Source organism: Lepidochelys kempii, chromosome 7 (genome assembly GCF_965140265.1).
Source record: "Lepidochelys kempii isolate rLepKem1 chromosome 7, rLepKem1.hap2, whole genome shotgun sequence".
Taxonomy (NCBI): Eukaryota; Metazoa; Chordata; order Testudines; family Cheloniidae; genus Lepidochelys; species Lepidochelys kempii.
The window spans coordinates 77,557,820-77,574,089 of NC_133262.1; the positions used below are offsets into that span (position 1 = coordinate 77,557,820).

The 16,270-nt window shown below is 42.3% G+C and overlaps 1 protein-coding gene across 3 annotated transcripts in view; it reads right to left on the reverse strand.

The window, feature by feature from the left end:
- Positions 1-15,698, reverse strand: part of RHOBTB1 (Rho related BTB domain containing 1) — an 89,769-nt gene extending 74,071 nt beyond the window's left edge. For all 3 annotated transcript variants that reach the window (XM_073353410.1, XM_073353411.1, XM_073353414.1), the window contains exons 1-2: positions 15,562-15,698; positions 8,074-8,163 (exon numbers count right to left, since the gene is read on the reverse strand). The gene's annotated coding sequence lies outside the window, so the exon portion shown is untranslated. The remainder of the gene's footprint in view (positions 1-8,073; positions 8,164-15,561) is intronic.
- Between the last annotated feature and the right edge of the window lie 572 nt (positions 15,699-16,270).

A 16,270-nucleotide genomic window follows, 5' to 3' on the forward strand; every position in this document is an offset into this window, starting at 1 on the left:
TACAAAAAATACATACTGGGGCACATCCCTTAAAATTGGAACTTTTATAGGGAACCAGTTGTTAAGATTTTGGCAGCTCATCACTGGTAACAGGTGAGCATTGTCTTTAATTTCTATTATTTTTTAAGTGATTAAGATGGAGACCATGCTGTACTAAATCAATTGTACATCTGCGATATATCATAATAAAATACTATTTATCTTACACTGCACTATTACTTGATAATTCAAATATCTGCAGTTTTTAAACTGCAAAACAACACACTTGTATATTTTGTAATTATTAAACAAAATCTCTAGTATCACAGTTAAAAATTTCTGTGTTCATGCCATGGCCATTTAGTACGTAAAGCATGACACTGGATGATTGCAAACATCATTAGTTGATGGATCACGTTAGTTCAAGTTCTGAGTAACAAGCATCAGGTTAGTTTGAGTGTTTTCCACTCAAACATTTGTCATTTTGCCATTTGCCTGGGAGCAAGGTTGAAAGTGGTTCCACCAAAGCATAGGGAGGCCATTCTAAATTTTCCAAGAGATGTCTATTGTATTTGTTTTCAACAGTTTCAGCGACTTTTCATTGTGTGAGAATGTCAGATTGTGTTAATATTTTTATTACTGTATTGTGAAATAAAAAACTGCTGGAATACTGTATGCCTTGTTACATTAACTAAAAATAAGTCTAATAATATGCTTAACACAATAAATGAAGTTTGCCAGCATGAGAAGAATTAAATTAAATTCACAGAACTTTTTTCTTTTATCCAGTCTGTCTTTCAGCACTGTTCTTGTCCAGGGAATGATGTTTACAGCACTGATGCATTATAATAATTCTCTATTACCATTTCACAGGAAAACATACACTTCTAATGGCTACATACATGTGAAATTATGATCCCAGTGACAATTTCTTACTCAGGCAGGATTTCCACTGACTTTGTATCTAAACTGTTATCCATTCATCTATCCCATATGTAGTGCTGGTAAGAAATAGCATTTATTATATACTTTACCATCTACCCTAAACTTTGTTCACTCATCCATCTCTGTCAGGATCTCTTCTAAACATTCCACACTTAGAAGCAATTTCTAATAGGTGTCTTCTTAAAGAAAAGAACAACAAAGAACAATCTCTTAGAGAAGCACTTCCTTCTCCTTTGACATCCTTTATGTGGGCTGTCCCCACATAATTACACTAGCCAGGGGTGCTGGTAGGTCAAAATTCAACTCCATACCAGTGGCAAGTTTAAAGGGCTGATATCTTGGTATCACTTTGGGCTGGAATTGGGAGTTTTTATATTACTGGAGAGGAGGAGCTTCCCAGTGGGCAACACTGTCCTTCTTCTAGCCCTTGATTCAAGATATTGTACTTTAAAACAACAACATTATGACTGGAAAAGCTCTTTCAGATAATTTTTTAGAGATAAGAAAATGAGTGAATTTTAAGTCTTCTTCAGACCTGCATACATGAATGCCTCATACTAAGAGAGCCTAGCCTTACAGGTGGATGGATATGAAATACTGTCAATACAACATTTAAAAACTGAAATATTTCTTGAAAAGTGTTCCTAGTAAACTGTGTGTGCATGTATGCACACATGGATCTAGATAGTAATCTCTCCATACATTCCATATACATGTAGAAATCTCTACATGTACATCCTGCCCAGGACTTGCTAGTATTCAGGTGCTGTATACAGATCACTAGCACAAATCTCCCATATAACTCTTTATATGAAAGGGAGGGAGGTGGGAGTGAATGGTCTGTGAAAACTAATTTTGTGGGCTCTGTAACATTGTTTAAGAGTAAGATGTGGGGAAATATTAACTTAAAATCAAGGATGCCATCTTTTATGGCAAACATAATGTATTGTTATGCTGGAAAATGTTCATGGATGCCATCAAGTGGGTTGTTGATCTATAGGCTTGCTGAAAGCCGATGGGTAGTCTCGCTACCCTTCTTTTCAATCTAAATGGACAAAGCAATGAAGCCCATTAATGGGGAGAGATAGTAGGAGACAACTGAAGCTACTGCCCAAGGCAACTGACTGCAAGACAAAGCTTTAGCAGGGCTAAACTGTGTGGTTTAAGGTGTTTCCCTGGGACTGGTTGCAAATGCAGGGACTAAGGGTATGTCTACACTTGTAGAGTTTTTGCGCTGTGATAGGGAACTGCTGAAAGTAAAGCGCTGGTTTGTGTACTCACTCAATTCCTCAGGCGTCAGAGAGTGTTTACACTACTAGCACTTCCATCGCCGACGAGAACAGCGCTGTAGGGCAGCTATCCCACAGCGCAGCTCTCCCGATAGGTCTTGTGGGAAGGGGGGGCAGGGTGAGCAGAAGACATTCTGGATCCCTGCTAAGTGCACCGTGCTGCCCTGCTTCATGTCCCAGCAGCCCCATTACTTCCTTGTTTCTTTCATGGTATTTTTAAAAAACAAAACAAAACAACCCTGCTGTCTGGCTGCTCTCTCTGCCACATCCACAAACAAAGGGAAAGGGAGCGTCAAACTTCCTGGGGTTTACAGGGGGAGGGGCAGACGTCCGTTTATCTTGCATCAGAGCAGCCAAGATGCTGGCCAGAGTGGTCACTTTTGGAACTGTGGGATATCCTTCAGAGGCCAAAAGGAATTTACACTGGTAGAACGTGTCTTCACTTTCACAAGAGTGCAAAAAGAACAGCAATAAGAGCTGTATGCCTCTCGTGAAGGTGGTTTTCTTTTTGTGGTGAAACTTCTGAATTTCACTGCAAAAAGTCGTTAACAATTATAGACGCTCCCGCGATTTTAGTGCAAAAAAAAAAAAGGGGGGGGGGCTTTTTGCGCTTTAAATGGTAAGTGTAAACATAGCCTAAGATTGCTTGGCAAGCTGTATGTGTGTGAGAGGAAAAAGACAGCAAGAGAAACCAATCATGAGCTCCTTGTGGCACAGGACTCACTGGAAAGGCAGACTTGGAAGTTGTGAATAAAAACAGTTGCACCTAAGAAATGCCTAACTTGTACCAATTTCTTCTCCTCATGGAAGCAAGGCTCCAAATAGTAGCTTACCACTCAGGCCAAAGGGACAACAGTATGAAAGAAAAACTGCTCAAGCCAATTGGTCAGGTCAGACAAGTTTTAGATGTCTAGATCTGATTTTAATTTAAGGCAGCTGGTTATAGTGTATTGTCAAGGCAGCTATTCTACAGCTACTGTATATACATCTAAATCAGGGTCTTAAAATACAGACTTAGTCCTCAGCTTATGAGGTAGGGATCTGACATACAGCCAACGTGGTGGAAGTGCTGTGTACCTGTAATAAAACTGGGAGCTGTGGAGATGGTTGGGGAGCTCATGCAAGTGACTTACCTTATTCTGAGCCATTCTTGCACCTGTGGCATGAGCTATAGAGGTTATTACATTCTTGGGGCTGCAGTAATACCCATGGAACTGCTGCAGGAAGAGAGGAGGAGACTAGGGTGGGTTTCTAAGTTCCGTGCACAGAGAATGTACCTTATGCGCACATGGTCTTCCTCCCCTTCTGATAACTATGGGTGGGTAATAATTACTGGAAAGGGTACGGAGGAACAGCCGTGTTAGTCTGTATTCGCAAAAAGAAAAGGAGTACCTGTGGCACCTTAGAGACTAAAGCTCATGCTCAAATAAATTGGTTAGTCTCTAAGGTGCCACAAGTACTCCTTTTCTTTTTGGAAAGGGTACGGTTTCTCTCCCACATTGATGCTGCCATTTTGTAGCCATCAGCCAAGTGCATTTCTCTTCCACTGTGCACATATATGTAGTCTCCCAGCTTACTGAGAGCTGGCTGGAGACCCCACTGCTCTGTAGTGCTGCCTTCATCATCATCTCAAAAGTGGGGGAAATGCAGATTAGGCAAGTGACTGAGTTTGAGAAGTACACTGCTACTTTGTGCATGTGGATGGCTGGGGTGTGGGGGCAGGGCTGGGAAAGGAAAGTTATCCATAATTGGGTAGCTCCATCCTTAGCTCCACATTATTTAAGGCATGAAGCGTTACTGCAGCAACTATAGTCTGCTATTTAATTGTGTACTTAGGGACCTTTAACCAAATCACAATAAGTGCTCTAGCACCATTTCTCCTTTACTAATCAGTCCTTGGAAGTCCCACTGACACATTACTGTGCATTATGCTAGTTATTTACTCCTAAAGTTACAGAATTTATAAAAATAAGCCCATTACAGTAGTCTCCAAGTTCAGTATAAAAAAAACCCCAAAAGTAAACCAAAAATAAGTTAGCTACATTGAAAATATTTTTAAAAAAATACTCTTAATAGCACCATCTGCCCCACACCCGCGGGCAAAAATGCCAGAGAACAGGTATGTTTTATAATGTGTTTTAAAAAAAATCTCAAGAATGTTACTAGGTGCTTTTCTTTACAAAAAAGATGTATTTGGACAAAAAATGCAAACAAACAGTTAATAGTAGTAATTGCCTGCAAAATTTTACTAAGCTATATTTGAGTCACAAGAGCAAACCAAACACTCTCCTTCCTCTCCACCCCCCGGCCCCCCACTGCTCTCTGACTTAAAATACTTGAAATGAATTTATTTTTCACATTCGGTTTCTAGCTGCAATTCATGTCTGTGGCTGAAACACTATTGTACTGTTATTGTAAGAGAAATTTTGATAGTCCTTTATAGTGTTGCTAGTGGAAACCACTATTGTAAACACACAAAGAAAGGGGGATTAAAGGAGTCAAATTCATCCCTGGTGTATTTCCAGTGGAGACAGTGTTGTTGCCCCACAGATAAATTTGGTCCAGTGTCACTTTCCAAAGAGGACTGAAAAGGATTTATTGAAATGTTTCCATGGATTCCTCTTTATTTAGGGCCAAATTCTGCATAAAAATGTGTGTGCATGTGACACAGCCAGGAAGACGGATCTCCGATCGAAGACCCAAGCCTGGGGTGTGTCACTATTGTGAGGAACTTGTGAAATCACAAGAACTGCAACAAGCGGCAGTATGAGAGGGCCACAGGACTGCAGCAAAGAATGTGAGCTATCTTCCTTTCAGACTGAAGAGAAATTGAAGGAAGCAATCAAGCATGCATGTGTGGCTGTAAGTCTTGAGTTGGACTTTTCAGGAGGTGCCATCCAGGTGAAAGCTATGAGCATCTGATTCTGGGCTCTTTTGGAGGTATGCCCGGCCTCTGGAATAAATGGTTAAGTCTGGGACCAAGAAGAAATGAGTCCTGTGTCATGCCAGCCCAGCAATGTAAACCAAGGCTTTCAGAGATCTCCATTAACTGTGTGCTCCTCTTATTGTGAGTACCAAACTTGAGACTGCTAGTGTCTCATTTTTACAAGTGTTGAGTACTAACAATTCCAGTTAAAAATCAATGAGAGCTCTGGATATACTGTATCTTGGGGGGAAGGGGGGGATATCAGTTGCTGGGTGTCTTGAGTTAGGCTTCCAGTTATTCAGATACTCAGAGTTAGTGGGACACTTAAAACTTGTAACCTTAGTCTCTCAGTGCCTCAGTTCCACATGTTTCAGAGTGGTAGCCATGTTAGTCTATATCAGCAAAAACAACGAAGAGTCCTTTGGGGTTAGTCTTGTTCCCCTACCTATCAGTGGTGTTGTGAAGGTAAAATTCAGTCTTGTTTGTGAGCTCAGATACTACAAGCATCATAGAAAAACCCATGAAGAAGTTAATTCTGTATTCAGTGCAGGGTTTGGATAGCCTGCAGTAAGGAAGGCCTGGGGCTATCCATCCAATGATGGGCATAAAGAAAAATACTGAACAACTTCACAAGCTGTCCTGTACACATAAGGAAGCAAAGGTCCCATATAACATAGAATGTGATCATGTAATTAAAGACTACATCATAATGCATGCCTGCAAAGTGCCAGAAATAAGGTTGCACAAAAAACCATTGTTCTGATATTTCCTGACTTGAATTTGTATTTCTAACGTTCTGTACAAAATGTAATATTTGAGATATGCTCTACAAACAGTAAAATCCAAAGATATGAATGAGCAAATGGACTATTTCTGCTCTCTGAGAGACAAGCAGTTCATGAGAATATACTGCTTAAATATTCTTCTGCATTTTGTGCAGCTAACCAAGGAGTCCTTTCAAGACAGAAAATGAGGATGGAGTGGATGAGGATGGAGCCATGAGTATGTATCCAGTAAGGTCCCTTGAGCCGCAGAAGAATTTTATTGGAAGGAAGAAATTACTACAAATTAAGTCTCCCTTGCAGCATTATAATAACTAACCTGGTATTATTAGTTGAACCATTTGCCTTAATTTACCTTGATAACTAATTCCATAACATTGAGAAGGCTCTTATGATATTTTAATAATAATTCATACTATCATGTTATACATATATAAAAATACATATTGTTTGCAGGAACTTCAAAACATACAGTAAGACTATTACACATTTATATTTTCTAACTATAAAAATGTCACCACGGATGTGCTGGGAGGGGCTCTCCGGGGCTTTAAGGTTAGATTTTAGCTACTGATTTGAGAGTTGAGCCAATGCATATTGATGACAATGAAAAGAATTCCATTTACTTTAGTAGGCCCTGAATCAGGCCCTGAATGCTGGATTTCCCGGCTTCTGGTAGAGTGCACCTTGAGGGTGGCCAGGCGTCTGGTTTTCAATCAGAATGTCTAGTTGAAAAGGGGACCTGACAGTGTTCAGTCAGATCTACTGGTCAGACACCCACAGTCCGATTACTGTTGGTGGGGAGGCACTGGGTCATCACTGGCCCCAGCTCCTACTCAGACGGGGCTCTCTACCTGCCTCCTACCTGCGTCGGGTGGTTGCAGCTCCTAGCCCTGGCAAAGCAGGCAAGTCCCTTCTGACCTGGAAGGGGGGGGGTAGAGGAGTAGATGGGGAGGAGCCTTGGGGGAAGAGGTGGGGAAGGGGTGGGGCCTGAGAGGGGAAAGGCAGGGTAGGAGAGGTTCTGGCACTCCTGCTGGAGTGTCCAGTTTTTAAAATATTACCAGGTTGGCAACCCTATATTGCTTCATCATTTCTGCCAGAGACCATTTATTCCTAGGGCTCATAAAAATACTGAAAAGCAGTTTTTTTTTGCCTTGGGAACACATCAAGTGTTATGTGTGTCTGTGTAAAATGCCATGAAGGTAATAACCCGCAGACACATTCCTGTGCTGGATGCCCTGTGGAGGTTTTTCCACTTACAAAAAAAGTGATATAAATACATAACAAAGTTAATTTTCTTGGTTCTATTGCACAGAATTCTTTTACAGTCTTTTATGAATTCCAATATTTTCCCTCCTGATATGTTTTAGTAATGTATGTTCTATTCATATCTGTTGTGCTCAAATATACAATAGAATATGATTTAAATCTCTTTATTACTATATATTTGTTTATTCTTTCTGAACATATAACAAATTGAGAGGACTGAGGGACTGAAAATGATCTCGTTTTTTAAGTTTTGGGAACAGAAGAGGGTGGTTTTGGTTGACTAGCTCACAGACTGTATAAACACAGAGTGAACAATGTGCCAACTACTGGCTCAGTACGCAAATGATCCCTATTCAGGAATGTATCTTGTGCAGAAGAGCATTAATCTGCTCCTGTGTGTGGATTTAGATACCACGCTTGTCCTGACCCTGGGGCCCTCCCCATCACATGCCTCTGCAGATTTTTGCAAGGAAGCAAGTATTTCAGTGGACAACCCCACCCTGCACTACTTTCAAAAATGGGACTTAGGACCTTTTGAAAATTTTACCCTAGGTCAAAAGCCACTCAATTTGGGAAGCTGTTTATTGTGCTAACTTCACAATAATGCAGAACTCTTACCTATTTTTTTGTTCATTTAATGAAGAATTTAGAATGATACCAGTTTCTGATTTTTTGTTTTTTTAAACTGAAAAAACTGATTGATTCTGGGGTTGTTTTTTTTTTTTTTTCAGTTAAACTTTTCAGTATAAGCAGCTTTCCAACATAGGATCTATCTGTGTTTAAGACATCTGAACAAGGATTTGCTGGACCTAAATCTAATTGTAACAGACAGTGATAAATGAAATGAGAAGTTACTTTTTTCTAGTAACAAGTCTATACTCACCTCACCAGAAGAGAAAAAAGAGTGTTCATATCCATTGTTAAGAGCTTGGTCAAAAGACAACTTTTCCTGTGTTTCTTTACTGTAGTTCCCCTAGGAAAAAAACAAATGCCATAACTTTTACCATGATCACACTAAAATAATAATATTCATATACTATACCAATAACCTTTCTTATGGTTAATTTTATCTTAGAAAAATGTCTGGTCACTCCTCTAGGTGAATAAACAGTCTTTCAAACACATTCAGTATTACAGGTTGACCCAATGTTAATGTTAAAGCACTTTAACCACTCACTCCACCTGCTCTGAATAAACCTGCTCTGAATAAACCAGGGGTAAACAGATGGGCTTTGGAATGTGACCTGAGGGTTTACACACTCAAGCTCTGTTGAAACAAATTTGTTTTCTTTGGGAACTAAGTAATGAAGTGAGCATCTAGACTCTGGAGTATATGTTTCTCTGGATTTGCCTCTGGAATATTTATTGATATTAAAGCACTAAGAAGAGGCTAGACAATGTAAATTAGTGACATTACATTGCATTTCTAAATCAAATCAAAAGAAAGGTATATGTACTCCATCTTAGCATTTTCTATGGAATCCATCACTGTAGCATCAAAGTGCTACATAGGTAATTAGATCTTTATAGGCCAATCTGTAGTGGACTTCATGGAGTTTTCTGTGCTTTATCCACATCTTTGTAAGGTGCATATATATATTTAACTCAAAGAGGAGGTCTGGTATCATGCCCCAAAGGTAGCAAGGCACCATATTAGTCTCGTCTTCTCTGAAATTTGGCTCTGAGGAGGTAGGCTGCTGACTGTTCACAAGCTCTTAGAGCATCTGTGTTTCCTCCACCCTTAGCCCTAGTTGCAGTGAATTACAGAAATGTAACCGAGAGGCAATAAACATATGGATTACTGTCGCCAGAACCTCATCCAGGAAGAAGAATTGAAATCTGTTAGACTAAATATAGAAGACATTTTTCACTCCAGTGCTACCCAGTTATGAAGGTTCAATGGGTCAGCCAGAGGCTTCGTACCAGTTTGACAAATGGAGGTAAAGGGCAGACCTCTTTAATGGAAGGAGAGGACAGAGGCCTGCTTAATACTTCTAATCATTTCAACTATCTAATCTGCAACATTTCAATCTAGGTGAAGTTTGAGTCAGCTGTTTCTGATCCAAACGCTCATCTTCTGTAGGCAATGTCACATGCTTGTGATGGCACTGGTTGTGTCCATGGAAAGTTAGATATATAGCTGGATGTCCCTGGTGTATTATTGGCAGTGGAGCTAGTGGCATCCCACCACTCCTCCAAATAATCTCATGTATACCAACTGTGCAGCGTACTGCAACCTCTCCTTCTCATGCCTCCTTGACTTTAACTTTCAATCCTGCCATCTCTCCAAAGCTCTACTCAAAATTTGCTCTCACATGCTTCTGTGAGGTGCATATCTGGCCCCTCTTAAACCCTCCACTGATACCTATTGTCTACAGATCAAGTTCCTCCATGTCTTACTCCTGAGGGAATTCTGCGCCAAAAATTAAAAATTATGTGCACAATATTTAAAAATTCTACAAAATTCTGCAAATTTTGTCAATAAATAAATGTGGCTCCAGCATGGCAGTGGGGAGCACAGACCATTGGCTGCACTGAGGTAGGAGATCACCCTGAAGCCCCCACCTCCCCCAGTATAGGGATTCGGCAGTGAGGCTGCACCTGACCCTGACACAGTGCAAGGGCTGGGCCTGCCCCAGAAACACTCTGAGACCCTGCCCCTCTGCACCAGGTGTGGATGGACAGGCTCAGCCCAGCAGGATCCAAGTGTGGAGGGATCCAGGTGTGGGATGAGAGGTTTCAGTGTGGTGCAATCTGGGGGCGGGCGGTTCAGTGGGAAATCTGGATGCATAGAGGCTCATTGAGGGGTTCTGGGTGCAGGGGCAATGGGACTCTGTTGGGGATCCAGGAGAAGTTGGTTGGGGCTCAGTAGGCGGGTTTCGGTGTGGGGAGACGGGGCTCGGCAGGGAGTTCTGGGTGTGAGGGGCTCAGTGGGGGGGGGTACGGGTGCTGAGGGGAGTAGAGCTTGATGGGGTGGGGGTTCAGGTGCAGCTGGTTGGGGATTAGTGGGGTGAGGGTCTGGGGGGGCTCATTGGAGGGGTCCAGATGTACAGGGGTAGGGCTTGTCAGGGTGAGGGTTTGATGGACCTGCTTAATGGAGGACCCCTGCTGCTGCTAAGGGGATGCTGCATGCTGGGCTCCCATTTCTCCTGTGAGTCCCCATCCCCTTTTTCTTTTCCATCCCACCCCCACATGCCTCTCCCCCTGCCCTATTCCACCTCCTCTTCCCCCCACCCCTCACCCACTCTTCTCTCGTTTCCCCACCCCACCTTAGCCAGCCCCACCACGGGCACTCACTGTTGCACAGAATAGAAAACAGGAAGGCTTCCAGCACACAGAAGGGGAACACGACTGGTACTAGGACCCAGGAGGCGGTGTTCAGCTACAGAGTCAGGGGAGCAGAGACACAGAGCCTCCATCAGTGGGGCAGCTCTCCACTTGCAGAACAAGAGGGGGCAGTGGCATGTAACCCCATGTGCCCCCCATGCTTTGCCTCTGTTTGGAGCAGGGCAAAAAAACTGCACCCATGGTTCCCCCCAGCTTCTCTTTGCTTCCCTGCCGTTTTCTGCAAGGAAACATAGGAAATCTGCAGGGGTGGGGGTGTTTTCTGTGGGTATGCAGTCCTGCAGAATCCCCCCTGGAGTAATATCTTAGCTCTCTTCTACTCTTCTGCACTCATCTCCTTTTGCTCCCTCTACCACCCAGGACACTCCTCTGACATGCTTTTTATATCCTTCCCCCACCGCTGCCTTCTTTCAGGTGGCTCCATTTGCCCAGAACCCCCATACTCTGGCAGCTACACTTCACCCTAGGTTTCTTTAAGTTCCTTCTCCAAACATGCTTCCCTTATTTAAAAACCAACCAAAGACAAACAACAAAAACAAGGCACAAAACACTTGTGCATGCATCAGTACCTCAGCAACTGAATTATCAGACAGTTGTCACACGTAGTCAACTGCCCTTTTGTAAATGCATCTTTAAGCTATGAATATTTTTTCCCCTTAATATAGATGTCAGACTTGCAGGTCTAATTTTCAGTCTCATAGAGCTTCCCTTTTAAGAAGGGATTGTTATTGATTCATCTCAATCCTGAATGCATATCACCTGTAGACTAACCCAGTGTGTCATCTGCTTTTATCTTATCCAAATACTGCTTATCACTGTTTCAACAATCTTTTCTCCAATTTGACCTCATTAGCACCCATAAACACATCCTTCATAGAAGCATTATCAAGGTTCTACGGACCCAAATAGAACTGCAAAGTCCACCCTCTTAAAACAATTAGCTAATTCATAATTTCTTTTTCAGGAAATCAATAATTATTTACACTGTTGCCCTCTGATTTTTCTCATTCACAACTCTACGCATAAATACTCTTGTCTTAATATTATACCTCATGCTGCTTCCAAGATCCACAGATATTCCCTTCCTGTATGGAAACAGTGGCTCTGCCCCTCTGTGGTAGCAATACCTGTGGACCCCGTGGAGGGTTCTCTGCAGTCTGGGAATCAGCATGAGGAAAGGAGGTAGGCTGGACAATGGAGTGGGTAGGCAGGCATGGAATTTACACTCCCCTTCCCCCTTGCTCTGTAGAGCTCAGGATGGGAAATAATTCAGCTAGGGATGTGTTAAGTGGCCCACTTGTCCCTAGGGAATCTTCTTTTAATTGGGGAATCTCGTGCCAGCTAGGTTGAGGCAGCCACTGCCAAGGCAAATAGGACCAGAACTGATGCAGAGGATCTCTGTACAGAATGCCTGGCCTCTGTAAGATTCCTCAGTCAATGTGTAATCTAGGAGACCTGCTGGGTTTGTGGGCAGGCCCCCAGCCTCTTATGCAGTGGGCAATCTATTCCCTTGATGGAAGAATAGTAAACTTCACAAGGAAAGCCTCAATGTGATTTTTCTCCTCTAATTTTCCTCCCCCTGCCGGATGCGGTGACAGGGTCTATTTTTCCTCCACAAAATACCATTTACATTTCCCATGTTCTTCCTCTTAGCAAACTAAAAATTCTGCAGAATTTTACTCTGACTCCATAGGATCTGCTTTTTACTCCAAATTTAAAAAGAAACAAAAAACAAACACACAATGTGGATAGGTGACAAGTTAAAGTTTTCTGGAACATTACACATGCGCTCTGTGCCATCTCTCATACCTCTTCAATAAGCTTTAGTCAATTTTCATCTATAGCAACCCTTACTTATAAACAATTATCAATTTTGCTTAATACTTTTATTTTTATCAAATTTTGCCTTTAAAGTTAATTTAACCTAAAATTCCTCCAATGGTGGAAGTGTGGAACCTTATTAAAAAGTGATCACTATCTCCCAAGCTATGCTTAATAAAGACCTCACTTATTAAATTCTTCATACTGGACAATAGCTTGTCTTCCTCTAATTGTGTATACTGAATGAAAAAGTGATCCTTCACTAAAGTCAATGAAGCCCCTTCCTCTGGCACTTCCTTTAAAAAAATAGGAAATTTATGCTTTAATATTCCAGACCTGTGGTAAATTAAAATCTGTGATTATCACTGTAGTGCTTAATCTAATGGTTACCTACTGCATCTCTCCCCTAAAATTTCAAAGAATAGTTCGTTATCCTGATCCAGAAGGGGATAACTACTTCCTGCAAAAAATACTTGGCTCCTTGCCACTCAGCATTTCAATTTTAACAATTTGTCCCCATAACTGAAGATCCCTTTTCAAATAAAATGTAAAAAGAATCCCCAAATCCACATATTTGATTACATGTAATGTAGAGGTTCCTAATACCCACTAACAAGGTCCTACAACAATCCTTTGCAACTCCCCTGCAACCAGTTACTTGGAAACAGGAAGGTGTTGGGATTTCTACCAATTGCTTTTCCTGCACAGTGACTCAGTCTTTCATATCCACATCTGGCTATTTAGCATTTTATAAATTTGAAGCTCCACCCCCCCTCAGCTCCTGTAAGAAGGTGCTTTGCCTCTTTATTCTGCTACCTACTGACAGCTGCAAAAGGAGAGAATATACACTACATTTCTCCTTCCTCATAGCTTCCTAAGAATAGGAGAGGGAGAAGAGAAGGTCTCGGTCTCTCTCTCTCTCAAGAGCAGAGTAGTAGAGAGAGAGAGATCCTCCTTAGTCAATAACTCTGCAGCTCATAACTTTCCTAAGAATCAGCAGCATTAAACAGATATGATTCACAATAGTTTCTTTGCCAACAGGATTCAGAACAGCAATGGTCAAACTGACCAAAGTCTTGTAGATTTCACGCTGCAGTTTCCTGAAAAGCTGTGAGCTGCAACTGCTGATTTGGAGCAGTCTGTTTGCAAACTCAGGAAGACAGCAGTGCGCCAGTTTGAATTTGAGAGATTATTGTCACAACTGTAAGTGGTAGAGGGTGGGGGTGTGTGTGTGTATGTATAAAATGAAAACTCAGATTCTGTAGCAGTTGATGGTACAGATCCTTTCACTCACCAGGACAAGGCTTCTCCTCATCCAGAGCAAATGAACTTTCTACTCTATACTCATAGGCGTAACCCTGGATCTCCACTAACTCATCCATGCATTCTATTTGGGGGCAACACAAAGATCTCTTGTGCACTTGCTCTGTCAACTACTCACCTTTCCCCCAGATTCTCTGAGTGGTATTATTGAAAGTTTTGAGCCAGCCCTCCACACCCATGGGATCTTTCATTCATATAGTGCAGTGATCCACCAACAGTTTTAGGCTTTGAACATTTTTTTTTCTAAACATCAGAAACAGACCTTTGTTTATGCAATGAATGCTATTCCAGTAGTGTGTAAACTCGCATTATCTTTGTGCATGCTAAGTTAAAACAATTTACTGAGTTTCACACAAAGTGCATTTTGTAAGTGTCTGAGGACCAACAGGAGTGCTTAGTTTCCATTATGAGGTCTCTTGACTAATATGGTGAAACAAAATAGGAAGAGGTTTAAGTTTTGATAATAGAGTTTGCAAGACATTTGTACGAGCTAAAAAAAATAGAATATGGAAGTGCCCCCCACAAACCATTCCCTTTTTCTAATCAAGTCATATGTCAGGGTAATTAATAATTTTTAATATATACAATTTAAACAATGTTTAACTGGAATAACTAAAACTACTTAAGACAAATTCAAATGTGCAGTTTTATAGTAGAATAATTATTAGTGTAATTTTATAGTGGAATTACAGTTCTGCCACATTGTTTGATTTGTTGGCTTTACCGCTGAAAGGAACCTTGACAATTAAGTCACAACCTCATAGTAAAAGGCATACTTTGTTCTTTGAGCAAGATGTATATTTACACTAAATTCCTAGAATGTTTATTGGTTTTCTCAGCTGACTTACCAAAGTTTGCCAACTTCTCAATAATGTGAATACAGTTTTGTCCAGAACCAGAAGTTAAACTGTGACATAGTCTCCCCAGTGCAAAGGGATTCTTTTTCACTAAACACCATGTTTCACTACAAATTCAATATACATTACTTCAGTAGAGTTAATTTAGCTTAAGCCAGTTTTAGAATAGTAAACTGGAAAACAAACTGTAAAAGGTTAATTCAAAAAATTTAAGTTACCATTTTTTCATATTTCACACTGGTGTCTGCTTATGCCTGCTATTGATACTTTCAAAACGTGTTTTTTAGAGTCATGCTTTAACTTTTCCTGTTTAAAAAACAACAACAGCCTGTTCTGAAGCCACTGACTTCTAGAGACGGCAGAAAGCATTAAGGAAGAGTAGAAAACAGTGGGAAAGTGGAACTAAATAAATACATTTCTTTTTCGGAGACAGGTCACCTACTGTATACTAGATACATACTAAATAAATGGAAAATATTCCTGAAGTCTGTTTTATATTTTCTCTTTGCCCATTTAAGACAAGAAGTTATTTCCTAGATTCCTAGCTATTACCTACCACAGCTGGTTACATCCATTCTTACTAGTGGTCTTCAATACATTTTTGAACCGTTTTTAAGATACACTACCTATTGCAGATGAATATAGGGTACAATGGAGCAAATCAGATTTTTTGTGACAAAAATAAAGAAGGGCTCAAGGGACTTTGTGCAAGTACGAAAACACCCAGCCAGCCTGGGCTCCCAGAGATCAGTATCTTTCTGAGCTGTGCGGAGGGAAAGCTCAAGAGGTCACTTATCCCAGGGTTCCCGTTGCCCAGGGACGGGGATCAGCGGAAAGTCTCTCCATAGGTGCATATCACATCCCCCTGAACTCCAGAAATACACGGGAATCTGCTACCCAGCGCCGGGCTCGCTCGCTCGCTCCCTGCCGCCCTTCGCCTGCTTGGCTTAGCTCCGCACCCGAGCCCCAGTCCCAAGCAGGCAGCTGAAGCCCGGCCAGGCAGGCTGCCGCAGCCCACGTCTCACCTTGCTAGGAGGCGTCAGGATGCAGCCCGCAGGCGGGGAGGGCAGCGGCCAGTCACGGGGCGGCGGGAGCTTGTCAGCCGCTTTTGTAAGCTGCGGGCGCAGCAGCACCTCCCAGTGCCGGAGAGTTCGCCGCCGCCGCGCGCCCGGTGCGGCCCAGCCAGCCCCGGGGGCGGGCTGCGAGGAGCCGTCACGTGCCCCGGCGGCCACCTGGTCCCGGGGCTGCGCTTGGCAGAACAGCAGCAGCTGCTGAGCTTGCTCCTGAGCTGAGGACGGTTCTTGAGTTCTCCCTGTCCCCCTACTCCGGCATTCAGTCCCCCATCGCTCTGCAGGGCTGGGGGGGCCTCTGGTCAGACCTCCCCCATTAGCCACGCCGCCCTGCTGAGAGGAAGGAAAAGGCTGGGGCCCGGGGCAACTCCTTCCCCTGGGGGCATGAGAGAGGGGCCAGTGTCTAGACAAAACCGCCTCATTGTCTATCTGCACCAGAAGCGACTTGCAGTAGCACTGACAAGGTTAATTGTCATCGCTAATTAATACTTGGCTGGAGAGTGTCTTGGAGGTGCCAGGTACCAAAGAGCGTCACACCCCGTCTGGCGGCTGGTTGTCATGAATTTAACATGGATCTTAATTTTAAAGGCCAGAAAAATCATGTGCTGCTTCTTTAAATAGGCTGCTTGTAACTAATTCAAGAACAGTCACTAGGGTAATTGTT